The sequence below is a fragment of the Cryptomeria japonica genome, chromosome 9 (assembly GCF_030272615.1).
Source record: "Cryptomeria japonica chromosome 9, Sugi_1.0, whole genome shotgun sequence".
Classification (NCBI taxonomy): domain Eukaryota; kingdom Viridiplantae; phylum Streptophyta; class Pinopsida; order Cupressales; family Cupressaceae; genus Cryptomeria; species Cryptomeria japonica.
In genome coordinates this window covers 583,764,976-583,781,538 of record NC_081413.1, presented here as the reverse complement: position 1 = coordinate 583,781,538, position 16,563 = coordinate 583,764,976, and the positions used below count along the sequence as shown (strand labels likewise).

At 32.6% G+C, this 16,563-nt stretch overlaps 1 pseudogene; it reads right to left on the bottom strand.

Annotated features, from left to right (window-relative positions):
- Positions 1-6,980: 6,980 nt before the first annotated feature.
- LOC131032524 (cytochrome P450 71AU50-like) lies at positions 6,981-8,581 on the bottom strand (annotated as a pseudogene).
- Positions 8,582-16,563: the final 7,982 nt, after the last annotated feature.

Below are 16,563 nucleotides of genomic sequence, written 5' to 3'. Positions count from 1 at the left end.
AATTGTTTGAGTAAACTAGAATTTGAAAATCCCGGTCAACTTAATGAAAAATACGTTTGCATGAAGTAAAATTGCTTTAAAAATGAGACAAGTTGATTGTGAATTTTATTTGCACCAAAAATGGAAGTGTGGATTGTGAGTTTTATCTTGATGCAAGAAATAAATTTTGCCTTGTTTATTTTAAGCACCAAAACGAAGTTTGTTTCCTAACTTGCAAAAAAAATAAAGTTGTTTTTGTGTAAGTTTGTGGTTCTTTTTACCTTGGAACAATGAAATTCTTTTTAAGAGCCCCAAACAAATGTGTGATTCTTTTTTTAAAAGCCCAAATTTGAAATGTGAAGTTAATTTTAAACCAAAATAAAAAGTGAATTCATTTTTAAAACCAACTTCAAAAAAACAAGTTAGTAAAAAATATAAATCTACTTTTTAATCTAATTTAAATCTGCACAAAAGAGAAAAATAGTTAGTAAAATCCGCCTATTTGGTGGGCTTCTACAAGCCTAATTTTTTTTTTTTTTTAAATTTTTTTTTTTTTTTGGTTACAAGGTGATTTGTACAACATTTTGTTACAATAGCGCTAGTCTGCGTTTGAACAGAGGCACTATTTAACACAAACGCACTAAAAGAAAGGGAAAGACAAACAAGGAAAAAGCACTGAAACAGAGTGAATAGCGCCAAAATAATGTCAAATGAACCAAAAAAGTGTCAAAAGCGCAACTTGTGTGACATTTTCAACATTCCAACATGTTATTGGTTAAAAAAAAAGTTGATCTTTTTGGTGTTTGGATTCACGTCGGGTTCACCAAATGATGCTCTGCAAAAAGGATTAGAAAATCTGTTTGATGGCAACACACACAAGAGCATAAGAAACAAACGTTAGTGTTAGCAACAAAAGATTATCCTAAACAGGCATATCAAGAGAGATATTAAGCATGAAATAGAAAGCATATAAACATAGAATGAAATAGCTAATCAAGATGCTCATAGTTGCTCCTCCCTTGTTCCTCTCCTCTCCAAGTCCCAAATGAGTGTAGCTCTCAGCAGCTTTTTGCACTATGGATGCTTATGGAGGATTGAGATTTAATATTAAGCTTCAAATATGAAATGAAAAGCTAAATACTATTCTATTGATGTTAAAATGATTGATTTTACCAAAAAGACAAGATTTTAGTTATGCTATGCTAAATGCTCTCTAAAAATGTCTATAGCCTAAATGCATACAAGTTTTCAGGATCTGGATTATGAAGGAATGGGCTCTATTTATAGGAAAAATGGAGCAATGGATGGCCAGGATTGAAAGGTTTAATCAAGGGTCAAGCTTGAAAGTTGGGGATCCATGTGCACAATTTGCACCAATGAAATGGTGACAAGTGTCAACATAAGATTGGGTTGAGAGAAGAGGTTGGAGGCATTAAATGCCTGAGGAGACCTCATGGTTATCTAGAAGGTAAGGGTCAAGCCTAAATTAGGATTACCCACTGGATTAGGAGTTAATGCAAGGATAAACCTTTGTGCAAATGATTAAGAGATAATCATGGTCAAAGCATTAAAGGCTTGATGAGACCCTTGGGTTGGGTAGAGGTTGAGTCAAAACAAATGTTTTAACCATGTGGGAGGGTTTGAGGTAACCATTAATGGTTATTGGAGACTTTGGGGATTAAGTGGTTGAAGGTTGAAAGCCTTCAATGGTTATCAAAGACTTTGAGCCATTTAGTGGTTGAAGGTTGGAAGCTTTCAAAGGTTATCCAAGACTTTGAGACATTTAGTGGTTGAAGGTTGAAAGCCTTTAATGGTTATCAAAGACTTTTAGGCTCTGAGAAGTGACTCCATTTTGCTTAGGAATGTGACAATAATTAGGGGATGGATTAAGTTAATTAGGAAGGGGTTAGAAGAATCTAGAAGGGGATTAGATTTTGCAAGTGGATTTGGTGGGTGAGGGAAAATAGGATTTTATTAAAATAAAAATTCATTTATTTCAATAAATGTGTGCAAGTTGTATTTGGATAAATATTCAAATAAATATTAATTTATTTAAATGAGAAAAAGGAAGATAAAGCATTAAAATGCTTGAAGACTTTGAGGGAAACCATTAAAGGCTTCAAGACTTTAAGGAAAACCATTAAAGTCTTAAGAAGACTATAGAAGGAAGCCATCAAGTTTGAAGACTTTAAAGCCATCAAGTTTGAATACTTTAAGGGAAACCATTAAAGGTTTCAAGTGGGTGAGGATAAATAGGATTTTAAATAAATAATTTATTTAAAATAGTTGTGCAACTTGCTTTTGTAGGAAAATACAAGTGGGTGGAGGATAAAGGTGATTTAAATAAATTATTTATTTAAAATAATTGTACAACTTGCTTTTGTAGGAAAATACAAGTGGGTGGAGGATAAAGGTGATTTAAATAAATGATTTATTTATTTAAATGTGAGAGGTGGGATTTTGGGGGATTTAAATAAATATTAATTTATTTAAATGTGAGAGGTGGGATTTTGGGGGATTTAAATAAATATTAATTTATTTATATGTGAGAGAAGATTTAATTAAACAAATATGATTTATTTATTTAATTAATGGTATGAATTTGGTTAAGTGAATTAAATCAAATAAATTGAATAATTTATTTAATTAATAGGAGAAGAGGGTTAAGATGAATTAATTAAATATTAATTTAATTAATTATTAATTGATGGTTAAATAATCAAATAAATACTAAGTATTCATTTAATTAAGTGGACAGATTTATGTGACTACATGTCCTATTTTGACCTTTAAAGCCCAATTTCACATATCAAAACACCTCGAAATCAGTTGTAACTTTGAGATTTGCTCTAATATCATCATATCTAACAACCCTGAAAATTTGGTGAAAAGTTGGTTAGATCGTGGCAGGAGTGAACATGGTCCTCGACTTTTTTCCCACAATTTTGGCAGCATAATTCTATGATATTATAGTACTTAACCCCAAAATATTGGTGGGAAATTGAATTCCTAGGTTGGCCTAAAGATGGAATCAAGTTGAAATTAATATCTAGGGTTTCATATAAAAGCTCCATTTCTTCATTTGAAGGGATCTAAGGGAATCAAATATAGGAATAGGCTATTGGGGAGAGAATAAAGAGCCTTCTCTGTAGTGAAAGATAAGCCTATGTGGATTGTTCAACTATATTCAATATATTCAATAATATTTCATCAAGCATTCATCAACAATTAGGAGCCTTGAAGACATTGAAGAGTAATAGGAGATCTAGTGGCCATATCTCTCCCTTGGGGATTGGTATGATTTCATGTTATTTTCATGTCTTTGTATGAGCTTCTTTACGTCAATTTACATATTAACATTCATTCTTTAGATCATTTTGTATATTTGGTTTGAATCATTGTCATTTACATTCACATTTACATTTAGGGTTTACTCTCATGTGCAGGGTAGCTCTAGTTTCTTTCATTTTTGGATCTTGCATACACACAAGGTTCTAGAAAATAAATTTTCAATATATTATCTTCTATTTATGGAGGTGGAAATCACAAAAATAGGGTTTTGAATGAGGCACAACCCTATATAGCCACCCAAACCTTCCCTTTTTAGTTGCAAGTGTAGGAACAAGTACCTGGAGGCAGCTTCAGATCAAGAAAAGGCATTGGAACCACCCAGAAGTCTCGAATTTGCATAAAATTGTCAAAGAAAAGGATGTGGCACCCTATTTCTACTTAAGATAGGGGTGTGGCACGCTGGTCCCCCTCAAAATCAGTCATTTTCAACAAGTTTCAGCTTCAGGACCTTTAGATTCCATCTCTCTAGTTACAACTCTCTATCAGATTCTCAAGGACAGTGGTGTGGTACCCTTGTCCTGGTCATTTTGCCTCAGTTTGTAGCATCTCAATTTCAAATCTACAAGTTTGTTCAATTTCAATTTCATTTATGCTTCATTCTTCATCTCCTAGTCTAGTTTATCCATCAAACCCTAGTTTTTCTCATCATTTGCAACATGAGGAATAGAAACTGTAAGAGGTAATCCTTGGCTCTCTCTTTTTCATACTAATTAGCCAAATTTATTAATCTCCCTAGGCTCTTTCGTATTCCCAATGTGTTGGCAAAAATGGGATTAGGTCCTAGTCAGCTGATCTCACTTTTCCCGCCTCCACACACTTATTATAGCTATTCTCTCCTATATATATTTTTGTCATTATATTCTATTGATGAATTAATAATAAAGCATGTCTATTCCCTCCACCTTATCAACCTTTATTTTTCATCTCCTCCACCCATAATAGGAAATTCGCTACATTTCCAAGTAGGTAGCCTTCCTTATCACATTAGTATATATTGTTTTCATCTTTTAAATTTCTCATATTCTTATTCCTCTCTTAGAAATACTATGAATGTTTTATGTGGGTCATAATCTGATTAATTCATATAATATATAAAGATGTTTGTTTATATATTTTACAATGTTCATTATCCTTGACAAGTAATCCCTAGTAAATTTATCTTTTTCAAAAGTGGGTGATACTACAATAGTGTATCCCAGTTTTTGGTCAAACTGGGACTTCAAAATTAGTATTTATAACCCTATTTTTACTTTATATAATCCATTGCAGCAAAACCATTAAGGATTTGAAATTGGTAGAAAATATTGATTATTCATCGTTCTATGTATATTGTACTTTTTTAAAGAATGATTTGAGTTTTTTTCTTATGTAAACTTTAATAACTTATTTTTTATAGTTACCAACATTGTTAAAATGTGATTTGTTCCATATCACATAAATATGTATAAGAAAATTATAAAATTATAAATTCTTAAGCATATATCAGTAACACCAATATCTAGTGCACAATTATTTTTAATTTTCCTATTTCAAATATTTTTTTAATCAATTATTAAAGAAGGATTAATTATAATTATGCATAGGTGTGTTCCATATCAAGAAACTCTTTTTTATTATCCAAAAGAATATTTTTTTTAGAAATAAAGATATTAGTATCTAGTGCACACACACACACACATATGTATGTATGTATGTATGTATGTATGTATGTATCTATAAATAAACATACACACATATTCATACATACACATATATACATACATATACATGCATATATACATACATACGTGCATCCATATACATTCACACACACAAACATATATAAACATATTATATTGTCATAAATTATATACCTTAACAATTTAATAATAAGTTTGGACCTTCTTTGTTGAATGTTCTTAATTTATGCGTAATTGTGCCCAATTTTAGGACCATCTAACCTTTTTTATGGCTTGTTTTACTAGTACTAGGGTACCCGACAACTCTGTCTAGGTAATTTGTGGTTAACATTTGAAGAATGAAAATCCTCTTTGTAAATAGTAGGAATTTACCCTCGTCTAGTCTTCCCCACAAATAAAATTTAAAAATGTGTAAGTTGCATATAAATACAACACCCTCTCTCATTTCAAAGGTCTAACACTTCTATTCACTTCGAAGCAATCAAGAAATTCATTTTTGGATTTGCATTTAAGGAGATAAATGTTGTGGTCACAATTCCTCAACAACGAGTACAAAAATAATTGAAGAGTGTATGTGTGAACATTCTATATCTATTACTAATATTATTAGTTCCAAGGTCAAAGAATTATAAGAGACTGATGCTAAATAGATTTTGACAATTATATTAGAAAATAATCAAAATATTTATAAATATTATGTCTCTTTCATGGTTCCTATAATATGCTAAGTTTACACTTTATTACAGGAATATCTATTTTTTCTTCTTTTTTGTGTTTAATTCAAATGCACATTATAAATTAGTTATTACCTCATATACCTCAACAAGTATCTCCAAATGAAAAGAAGCTCCATCATATTATGAAACTCCTAAAAAAAATCATTTCATGAGAATGGTAGATTGGTTGTTAAAGTAAACTTATCAATTTTCAAAAGGCACTCCAAGTGGATTTGTTCTACCCATCAAAGTTAGAAAATGTTTGATTTGTTTACTAATAGTATTAATATTAACAACTAATTTACTCTTGACAATAAAATATACTATTGCTGTTTTTTTTGTGCAAAAAGAAGATTAGTTTAAATTATTCACATTACATAAACATATATCTTCTAGAATAAATATCAATAATTTTCTTAACTCAATTATAAAATAACAATCATTCAATCCACTACTTTGACATCAAATAAAATAAGTTTAACAAATAAAATAGTTTAAATATATAAGATTCTTTAAAGTAAATTATAAAATATACTTTAAATAAAAAATATTATGTATTCTTTGTTATAGATTATATTATGACCAAGTCAAAATATGAAGAAATATATCATCTTGTTTATAAAATTATTTAGTCTTGTGTTCATACTCAATAACTAAAAAAGAGATTTCTCCTCTAATTTAATATATATATTTTATCTGACATTATTTTTATTTTGTATTGTTCAAATAAATATTAACATAAATTAATAGAAAAAACAAACATGTATATGTCTGATATATTAGCATACATCATTCTTATTTCTCTTTTAGTTAAAAAGCTTTTAAATTGATTTCCACCTGTTCGCCATTATTGAAATATATTTTTAAATAATATGTTCGCTTGTATCAAGATTCTTCCATATGTTTTTTTTATATATATATAAACTATTGGTAGGACCAGTCTCCATATATTGATCCAGAAAAAAGTTAAGTGAAAATAAAGAAGCAAGTTCCACAAACATACAATAGAAATAGCATTTAAATCATATATTCACTTGTATCAAAAATTTTACATATAAAATATTGAATGACAAAACACACTTCAACATTCAAAAAAAAAAATTCCACAAACATACAATAGTAATATTATTTATATATCCATTCCTTATATTTATACTCTTATCAAACAAGCAGTGGGTGGACCTTACCTATATTTCCATGTGGTAGGATGGCTATATGAATATATTAGTAGTTTTTCTTCCAAGCGTATCCATTGTTATGGTGGTACGTTGGTGCTGAGCCTCCAGGAGGGAAGAGCAGAAAGAGGAACCTTTTTGGGTATGGTCAATCCATACACTTCATCTCTATCCACATCGCCCTTCACACTCCAATCAAAGCAATGTATGAGCTGAGCCACAACCAAGCTAACAACAGATTGCGCCATGTAAATCCCAGGGCATCCCCTCCTTCCTGTCCCGAAGGGCAACAGTTCAAAGTGCTGGCCTTTCACGTCCAAGCTTGACCCAATAAATCTCTCTGGATTGAATTCCAAAGCATCTTCCCAAACAGTTTCATCCCTTCCGATTGCCCAGACATTCACAAACAACCTTGTTTTGGGTGGAATGTAATATCCTGCAACATTGCAACCCTGGGTGGACTCGTGTGGCACGAGCAAGGGCCCTGCTGGGTGCAATCGAAATGCTTCCTTCACCACACATTGCAAGTAATCTAAGTTTACAAGATCACTCTCATTTACCATGCGATCTCTCCCAACCTTTACTTCAATCTCTTGCTGCGCCCTTGCCAATGCTTTAGGGTTTCTCAACAGCTCAGTCATTGTCCATTCCACGGTTGTAGCAGATGTTTCCGTTGAGGCTGTTAGCAGATCCTGTAAAAGCATTGATCTATGGGTTAGAGACACATAATAGAAGGCCTACAAAATACCAAAATTATTTAAATTGAACTGACCAAGATGATTGCTTTGAAGTGCATCCGAGAGACTTGTATCTCCACATTTTCACTCTCCGCCATGTCGAACATCATGTCAATGATGTCGGGTTCTTCGGACTTTTTCGTCTTTCTCCGCTCAACATGCTCATCGATGATCTGTTCAGCAAACGCATCGAAGACCTTATTAACGGCCTGCATGCGTCGGCACTGGCCTCCCCAATCGAGAAAGGCAAGAAAGGGAATGAAGTCTCCCAGAACAAATGCTCCTGCCAGACGCATACTCTCAGTCACCAGCTGTAAAAACTCCTGCCCTCCACTCAGTTTATGGTCGGAGTAACTTCTTCCTACAAACATTCTGCACACTATGTTTAGTGTGAGACAGTAGAGGTGCTTCCGCAGCTCGACGGGGCGCATGCCTTTCTCGCTCTCCTTCCACACGGATCACACCAAGGCGGACGCCTCGTCCTCCCTCACCCACCTGAATGACTCCGTTCTCTTGGCCGACAGTAATTCCATTGTGCACAGCTTTCTCATCTGCCGCCAGTACTCTCCATAGGGGGCTAGCACCACGTCTCTACTCTCGTAGGCCATGATCTTGGACACCGATGATGTGGGTCTGTTTGCAAAGATCAGATCGTGGGTTTTAAGAAATTCTTTGGCCATGGCAGGGGAAGTGGCCACAACAGTGGGTACCGAGCCCAGCCGTAGGAACATGATGGGTCCATACTTTTTTGCCAGTTCAGCCATGGACTGGTGAGGAAGGCTTCCCAAGAGATTGAGATTGCCTACCAGGGGCCATGGCCGTGGCCCTGGTGGCAATCTCAACTCTCCTTTGTTGCTCTTCCTTGTTGTCAGAAATCTGTATATTATCAAGAGGAAGATGAGCGAGAAACCCAACTCTACTGCAGGGAAATCGAGCCATATCATGATTGAGTTGTCCGGCTTGCAAATATTTGATATGAACTAATCAGTATTTAATACAACTTGCCGGGTAGAAGCCAAGCACTTACCCAGAAGGAATACAGATTGCCAAGATTCCCTTTCCTATCCTATTTTATTTTATGAAGGAATGCCGATTGCCAAGATTCCCTTTCCTATCCTAGTTTATTTTATGCGATTTTTTTATAATTTTAGGTAAAAGCTTTTGATTCGATTTTGAGATCATGGTGATTCCCGACTAGGCCAGCTTTGTTCTTTTGTGTATTCATATATTTATTAGTAAGATGTTGAATTTTATATGTAAAGTTGCCTTCCTCATATCTGGTGGTTCTAAATTAAAATTTAATAGTATCTTGATTAAATGGTTTTTTAATATTTTAGGTTTGTAATGGTTAGATTTATTGTTTTTTTGTTTTTTTGTGTGTGATTAGGTGAGATTATTTTTTATGTTTTCATAGTGCATAAGAGTTCTATATAACATTTAAGTTGGGTTAAAATCATTATCTCATATGGATCTAGTATGTTCTTGTCTATATCCTATTTGCAATTATATATGTTTGTTGAGGGGATTTTTAGGATATTCATCGTTTATGTCTTATCTCATATAAATTTGACACTTGGCATAATCTTATATTGTTCAATTTCTTCACCTTGTCATTATAAGACATCACATGTACTTTATTCATCTATTGTACAATTATTATCTTATCTAATCATCTACTTATTCCTTGCTACTCTATTGTTGAAGGTTATTTTTTATTTTGTGGGTAATCTTGATTGCTTGAGTTTGGTGTGTGATTCTTTTAATAGTATTACAGCTAGGTTTGTAAGTTAGTTCTTAAATCAAGTAGTGATTTAGGGAGGACTTTTATTGGGTATATTTCTATGAAAAAAATCCTCGCCCTTAATTTTTGAATGCCCCAAAATATGTAACCTAAATATTGGTTAACAAGATTCCCTTTCCCATCCTGGATGTTTTAGATGGATTTATAATAATTTTAGAAAGTTTTTTATTCCATTTTGAGTTCATGGTGATTAGCTAACTTGGTCAACTTGTTCTTTATGTATACATATATATTTATTAGTAAGATTTTGAGTTTTATATGCAAGTTGTCTTTCTCATATTTGGCCATTTTGTATTAATTTTTAATTATTTGTAATTTAAATTATCTTTAATAATATTTTGGGTTTGTAGTGGTTAGGTTTCATTATTTTTTATGATTAGGTTAGGTCATTCTTTATGTATACATAGTGCATATGATGTATTTTACATTTAAGTAGATTAAAATCACTATCTCATATTTATCTAATCAATTCTAATCTAGATCCCATTCACATTTAATTATGTTTATTGGGCACATTTTTAGGCTATTTACCTTTAATTTCTTATGCCATATAGATTTGACACTTGATATATTCTTATATTTTTCAATTTCTTCAACTTTCCTATGTAAATAAGGCTTCACAAGTAGTTTATGTGACTGGTGTACCATTATTGCATGTTCTAATCATATATTCATTCATTGTCATTATTTTGTAGGTGATCTTGACTACTTGAGTTTGGTATGTGACTCATATAGTGTATCAAAGCTAGTTTTGTAACCCACTTTCTTAAATATAAGAGCAATTAAATGATTTAGTATGAAATCCTTTAATGTGGCTCATACAATATCAAATAACTCTTTTGAGTCTTTACATGAATTTGTTTGATTAGTTGAATAAATTCTTTAATGTGGTCATAGTGCCTAAGTTATAAAAAGCATCACCTTGTGTAATTTAATATTTTTTCATAGTTTGTTATTTTATTAATATTACTCTATTATGATAGTGTCTTTTAGTCATTTTATAAAATTAGTTACCTATATAAGTATATTTTGAATGTATAACCAATGGCACCTAACATTCCTATGGATTATACAAAAGAAGTTTATGTTAGGGGTACATTCTCAATTATCAGACTAGGCTTCAAAGAAAAATTTTCTAAGAAGTAAACTCACTAGAGAATGGAGGTACAATGAACTCTCATGGCAAATGTGGTGCCTCTTTTCAAAAATAAGGGTTGGGATAACAAAAAGGTTCCCATATTGGAATCAGAGAGGGATCTTCTTCGTCTCAAAATTTGTTCAAATTGTTTCATCAAAATATATTACGCATTGTGTCAAGTTCTAGCAAAGGATCTAGAAAACACTATTCCAATTGGAATGATAATGATGGCAATGAGGATCTAGCATAAGTATGTAAACAAATAACTTATGATTTTGCCTCTTATATTAAGGAGGAGATTCATCAAGGCTTGATCAAGGTTAGAGAGGATGGTGGAATAATTATTTTTAAGTACTATTCCCTTTTGTGCCATTTGATTCTACATCAACACAAGTATGAGTGGGATGATCGAATGAGGTTGAAATTTTTTACCGATGATGGAAAAGAAATTCTTTTATAGAGATGTTGTTACTTATATGGGAATCATTGTAATACAAATAATTTTCTAACCCTTCATAAATTTTGAATACAACAGTTGAGGTTGGTGCTTCTTCTTTGATTATACTCTTATCAAAATAGATGGTTTCCCATAGGAACCACATCAATTGCCTATTTTTGTGTCTCCCAAATTGGCCTTTTTGGACATTGTGTGGAAATTTATGTGTAGGGAGAATTTTTACATAAAAAAGAACAAAAGAGGAATTGTTTTACCAAAATGTGTAAGGTATTATGAATTTTATATTCATTCTAACACTTTGGAATAGGTTCAAAATTATATAAACAATATAAATTCATTGAAACTTGAACAAAGAAGAGTCTCCATATGACCCCGAAGGATTTATGAATTGGTTGAAAGATCAACATCTGAACAAGTGAAAATACTTTCATTGATGAACTTGAAAAGCACTGAGAGGGTGGGGGGGTTGAATGACTGACACCAAAAATAAAAATACATCAACTAGTAACCGGTAGATGAACTTAACAAAGCTTTTAAATATAATGCATGTAATCCAAAATGATATAACAACATCCAAAATAAGTAAAACATCCACCATAACACAAGTATTTATACGTGGAAAACCCAAATAGGTAAAAACCATAGTTAGATGGAACTCACAAGTTAACTATCTATAGTAATAGATAACTGATTGGTTAGGGTCTACAAACTGCTCTGCTAGGAGCGAATCTTGTTAGAGATCCCAAAGCTTGATTGGAGGCTTATACCCTGTGAAAGGTAGTACCCTGTTAGGAGTAACCTCGGTGGAGGATTTCTGAATCCAAATCAATGGATCACCTTGTTAGAGGATTTGAACAATGAAGCTTGTTAGAGCTTACCTAGTTAGGGGATTTTAATTCTGTTGTAATTGCTAGAAGAGAACAGGATTGGTTGGATCTGTCTGAGTAGCATAATAATTGCTTGATCATATCCTTTTAAGAATATTCAACACTGCTCTTCAACATACTCTGCAACTTAACTCTTTTGCCTTCTAACATAACATATCACTTTTGCTCATGTAAAATAATTCATTGTGATGTCAATATATAGACATTTAGATTTCATGTCAGCCTCAAGAAATCATAACACAATTACATAGGTGCATTGTATCTGGTCAAGTGATCATAACTTATCACAACAATACTACCAAAAATTATCAATGGGGATAAATCATCACAAGATCTATGAGTACCGGGTGGAATACCTAATACCGGTTAGAGTTAAACTGCTTGTCCTTGATGCTTTTGAGATAGTCTCCACTGGATTTTCATGTTGATGTTGAGACATATATAACCAAGTGGTTATATTTATACATATACCAGTTGTCGCCAAGTACCATTTAGAAATAAACCTTTAGTATACCGGATGTAGTGTAAACAACTTGAAGTTACACCAGTATACAATATGAACATATGTGTGTGTATGTGTTTCATCAATGACAACATTTAATGAATTTATTACAGTCATCACCAAGCCAACAATCTCCCCCTTTGTCATTGATGGAAACACTTAAAAAATTATACAGTAATACCGCTAAGTGTGATTACAAAAAACAATTTACACATATATACATGCTCCCCCTTATTGCATACATTATACAAAATTGTAAAAAACACACATACATATTTCTACTCCCCCTTTGATAACAATGCCAAATTGAAAAATAAAAATGTATATATATATATATATAGAAAATTTGTATCAAAGTGTTCATCATATAGAACAACAACTAAAATAAAAAAATTAAATCATGCATTTGCCAGTTTCATGAAAATAACATTAAAGTTCTTCTTCAACTATGATATGGCATTTGTCCATGTCTCTATCACATTCTCAGTGTACTCAAGTGTAGACATAATCTATGTATTAGTCTCTGCCATGGAATCTAGTGAACAAGTTTCTAGGGTAGCTAAAATAGCTTCAACATTAGTGTAGGCTCTCTGTATGATGTTCACTTGTGTTGTAAGTTGACTCTTCAATTATCTTAGTGACTAGAGTCTCTTTGCTTTCTCATTATCATAAGTATCCAACCTATTGTGCAAATCATCTACAGATTTGTCAAAAGCAAATATAGAGTCCTGAAGTGGGAGATATGCATTGCATACCCTTTTTAGCTCTTGCTCTGTTTCTGTTCGCATTTTTGTGATATCAGAATAAAAGATTGAAACATTAGAGGTAGAAGCAAGATATTTTCCTCCCTTTTTAATTAATTTTCTCAATAAATATTTATTATGTGATAGAGCCAATTTTCCAGTATCAATTTCCTTAATGATCTGGTCACCACCCTTTTTTCTAAAACTCTTTTTTGCATATGCATGGGCTGATTCTTCAAGTGATGTGAGTTGGTTAGATGCATCAGTGACTAATTGACCAAGCTTGCTAATAGGAGTTGACAAATGTGTTGTAGAAGTTTCCGGTAGTAGATTTATCAAAATATCTATCTGAATAGTTCTGCTTCAATCCTTTGCTCTTTAAGTCTCTTTCTGTGCGCTCTAGATTGCATAACATTTGCAATCTTCATCATTTCAGATGCTCTCATGTTATCAACATTGATAGGCTCTGTGATGTGTAATAAATCATCATCATCTTCATCTATCTATTGAGAGACTAATGTTTTTTCCAATTCAGAAGATGTTACCTTAATGATTGCTTTCTCTTGATTTTTCTCTATTTCCTGTTCAGAAGTTTGTGTGTCAACATTCTTATTAGATTCCCTCTGAGTATCTTGTAAGACCGATGGAGATTGGGGTTTCTTAGGTTGTCCCTTTTATGGTGAATTATCTACTTTCGGTTGAGTTGTCAAATTCTCAACTAAATTAATCTGTAAGTTGGTGATTTTAGGTGGCTCGATATCTAGTGCAATGATGTCTCCTGATAGATCAACTTTATCCTAAACATCATCAACAACATGAATAATTGTGTCATCCCTCTTGTTGATAGGATAGACCTCATCAACTTGTACAATCTCTTCTTCATCCTTTTCAGGTCGATTAGCAGTATCTTCCTCATCCTTAGAGGATTGTATGAGATCTTCCATCCGTTTAATATTGTAGGCTATTTGATTAGTCTCAGTTTCAATAATTTTCCTCTTTCCATTAAGTATCTTCAATCTTCTTTTTTTGAAATCAATTTGAGTTTTGTATTGATCAACTAAAGCACTAATTTCATCTTTAGACGGATTGGGAAAATATTGTACAAATATCTCATCAATAGTTTCTTTTTCCAATTTTATAGCTTCCTCCCATTTATTTAACAGAATAGCATATAAATAATTTGAGATATCCTTTTCAATATCATGAGGTAATCTACTATAATGACACAAATGATTGATTACCTGTTGAATGATTTTCTCCTTCTCATCTTTAGTTAAGGAATCAAAATGTTCTTTGACATTGTCGAATCTATAACTCCCTAATATCTTCATTGTTCTTTCAAAGTGGGTATTAGTCTTGAAAGTTGAGATATCAATAGGAACAGTTGCCTTTGGCACATTTTTCACTGACTTTGCTACTCTATCGGTAGCTTTCATCTTCTCAGGTTCTTCTTCAGTGTCAATACCCTCAGATTCTTCTTGAAGAATTAACTTCCAACCTCTTTTCCTTGTCTCCTTTTTCATATACACCTTAGTTTCTAGTTCCTTTTTGGTTAAGACACTTTGTGTCACCTGTGTATTCTTCATCACCGAAGGTGCTTCCTCGGCTTTATTTTTCTCACCTTTACCGCTTGTGGTAGGAGCAATATTGGTTTCAACTTGTGTATCCTAAACTATAATAATATCTAGTTTTTCCTTCCTTTTATCTTTTGGAGATGCTAATAGGTTATTAGCATAACCAATTAGTAAGCCATAGTTCACCTCATAACTCATATCTTCCATTTCTTTTTCTCTTGGTTCAATTGCCCGCATTAAACAAAAATAAGTGGTAACTGTGAAAACAATGTCTTTAGCAAAATGTTTAACCACATCCTTAGGCTTGATATCATTCTCATACTCATCTTTTTTCTGAAACTCATTAAAATACTTTTTCATAGCAGCAGAGAAAGTATTCTTCACAACCTTGATGTTGTTCTTGATCTGGGTAGATACTGGTAGATCCTTAGACTATTCAAGATCACCTATTCCTGATAAGAAATTCTGAAAATAAAAGAATAGCCCAATAAATAAGTGTCCATACTTAAACTTTAGGCTATTGTCCTTCTTGATAAATTGAAGATTTAACATTAATTTGCTCCTTATGGCCTCATACAGGTCATAATTATCATTTTCAGCTATCATCCTGTAAGCAATATGTACCGCTGCTGATGGAACACTATCAAGTCTACTAGAATATAAATATCCAGTAGCCTATAACCATAACTACCAATTTCACCATTGGGTCCCTGATATTGTTGATAGAAAAAGATCATTTATTGGATGTTGATCTGGTTAGAGAATATAGTGTCTCTTTTAAAATACGCCTTAGCACAGGCACTTCACTAATTGAGTAAGAACCTGTTATAGTCTATATGGCTTCCTTGGTTATTGTATGTGTTCTTTCTAAGTACATGTTCTCACCATGAACCCGACTCAAGATAATTCTGATATGCTCTTCTTCAAAATATTCAAGAAAGTAAGAGATGTTGTGAAAACCTTTCTCGAAAACCCTAATATACTCTGTTTGAATTTTACCGTTCTCATCACAAAGTGATTTCAATTGAGTACATATATAGACAGTGATCCTAGATCCTCAATCCTGCAATCGATATAACTGGAGAAATCTTCCTTGATTGCGACACCACTAGGAATTTGTGATAATGCATTATATGACACAATCTTATCTTCTTTTACAACCTCCATAGGTTCAGACGTGATCGTTAATTTCCCTACTGACTTTGAAGATGATGCCATTTTAGATAAACTAGATTTTACAAAAAGAATTTCATGAAATACCTTATTTCGCACACGTTGCCTCATTTACCGGTTGAATACCCCAAGTTCACACTAGTTCAATCTTCTGCAACCTTCAAATCAGCTCGAATACACAAATCTTAATGCAACTTCAATTGAAATGAGCTAACAAACTCTTATAGGCTCTGCAAGCGCTCAAAAATCTTTTCTCAAATGCATTAAGGTAAAAATAATAAAGTGAAAACTCTCTTTTATCCTTTTTACCCATTGCATTAAATGTTCGCCCGTTAGGGTGACAAACCCTAATTTCACCGCTCAAGAACAAACCAGTTGATAACTGATTGACAGAAAGATCAAAATTTCATGCATTCAAATTCTCTTACCACTCATTCATTTCAAGGGGTCCCGAGGTGGATTTACCATTAAGCTCCCCTTAGCCATATGGAAAAGGCTTAATTCACCGGTGTAGGATTATCTTCACTAGGTGAAGGAACAGTTTCTTCGACAAGTGAATCATCACTTTTTTTCTTCTATATCCGATTCATTTTCTCTCTAATTTCTTCAACATTAAAATTTTGCTTTCCTTTCTCATTCCTAGAAGGATTG